This window comes from Sarcophilus harrisii, chromosome 4, assembly GCF_902635505.1.
Source record: "Sarcophilus harrisii chromosome 4, mSarHar1.11, whole genome shotgun sequence".
Classification (NCBI taxonomy): domain Eukaryota; kingdom Metazoa; phylum Chordata; class Mammalia; order Dasyuromorphia; family Dasyuridae; genus Sarcophilus; species Sarcophilus harrisii.
Window position 1 is genome coordinate 155,333,515 of NC_045429.1, and position 1,908 is coordinate 155,335,422.

A 1,908-nucleotide genomic window follows, 5' to 3' on the forward strand; every position below is an offset into this window, starting at 1 on the left:
GAAAAGAAAATTTTTGCTCAGTTTTATGCTGGAATGTCAACAGTAGCTATTTATTATATAACAAATTAACTTATTATATTTGCCAAAAGGAGAAATGTATTTCAAGTTGGTTTCTTCCTCACAATACCCAATGCCATCAATCAGCCATGAAAGATAGCATCTCAGAAATGATATTGAAACCTCCCTAGTCTCTGAGTCTTCTGATATTAGGGACCAACGTCCAGGCCTTCTCTCTTAGTTTTCAGAGTATAGCCAAAGTAGAGAAGTTTCCAGCAGTAAAGCATAGGGTACAATGCCTTCACACTGCCATCATATAGAATGACAGGTAAGATTCAAATTAAAGAAAGTTTTCGTTTTAAGAATTTTATTTCCAATATCTATGGTACTGTAAATTTCCTGCATTGTGAAAAATGAATATTGTCTGCAATGGTTAGAGTTTTTAATTTGGTTTTATTTTTTTACTGAGTTATCACAAAAACTTTAGAGAATTACTAGTGAGAAAAATGTTTTTCATGTTACCAATCTTATTTTGGATACTGCATTTTTGTAATTTCATGTTTACTATGTTTGGAAAAGTACATGTTATCAGAAGTGATATTTTATTATAAAGAATTGTATACATAAAAATTTATTTTCAGCAATCTCTGCTGAAAGATTACAATGTTTAGTGATTTTGGTAACCTAATCCACTCATTCCAATAGATTCGATGCATCAACACTCTTGTTTTTTACTATATTGCCCCTGCAAAAGTTGAAGATTGACTGTAAATGTTTATTCACTGCCTGACTTAGTAATGTGTGAGATCTAAAATAGAAAAAAAATTGACCCTGACTTCAGAGAATTTATTATCTAGTTGATGACAAAACAGAGTATAATACCATGCAGCAAAAGACAATGCCAAATGAATGATTTAGAATTTTTTTTTCCAATTTCATTTTTCTCCTTGTATTTCTAATATTTAGCATAATGCTTAGTGCATGCATTATTGACTGATTGGGGAAAATGTGTTTGACTAGGAAGCCATTTCTTATAGAGTATTGAGGGAAGGTTTTGTGAAAGAGGTAGAATTTGAGATAGATATATAAGACATCCTTTTTGATTGGCTGATAAATTCAAGCAATACAAGTGCATCAATTTCCAATTAGTAATAATTGCACCTCTGTTAAACCTCATTGGCTACAATATTGCCACTGTGCAAAGCTAAATAAATTTCCAGAAATAAAGGGGAGTAAAACATTGGATTGGGATTCAGAATCTTTAAGTTTTTTTCCCATATCTTTTCTTTGCAGTCATTTGACCAAGGTTAAGTAATTTTGAGGCCCCTGTTTTCTCAGTTGGATTAGGGGATCTCTACTAATATAAATCAATAAAATATAAAAAAATCTGATGTCCTAAGGTAATTATCATGTTTCTTAATGATATAGCCTTGATGACATAGATCTACAAGAATTTTCTCTAAAGAAGAACAATTCATCATCAGGGAGTGTCCTATTCACAAATGGTACAAACTTATCGTAGCAGGTAAAGTTGGTATCTTTTTAATAAAACTTCTATCTTTTTTCCTTTAACAAAGGAATAGATAATTGTTCAATTTTGGGTGTATTGTTATTGTTATTGGTTTTAGTTTTATCTGACCTTTTGTGACTTCATTTGGAGTTTTCTTGACAAAGATAGTGCAGTGGTTTGCCATTTCATTTTCCAGCTCATTTTATATATAAGTAAGGCAAACAGGAATAAGTGATATGCCCAGGATCACACAGCTAGCAGATTTAAACTCAGAAAGATGAATTTTCTTAACTCCCAGCCTGATATTCTATCTACTATACCACCTAGAAGCCCACCCTTTTTCTCAGGATATTACTAAAATCCTTGGAAAAATCCAAACAAGCATAATTTGTTTTAAGTGG

At 31.6% G+C, this 1,908-nt stretch overlaps 1 pseudogene; it reads right to left on the reverse strand.

The window, feature by feature from the left end:
- Nucleotides 1-1,072: 1,072 nt before the first annotated feature.
- LOC111720702 lies at nucleotides 1,073-1,203 on the reverse strand (annotated as a pseudogene).
- Nucleotides 1,204-1,908: the final 705 nt, after the last annotated feature.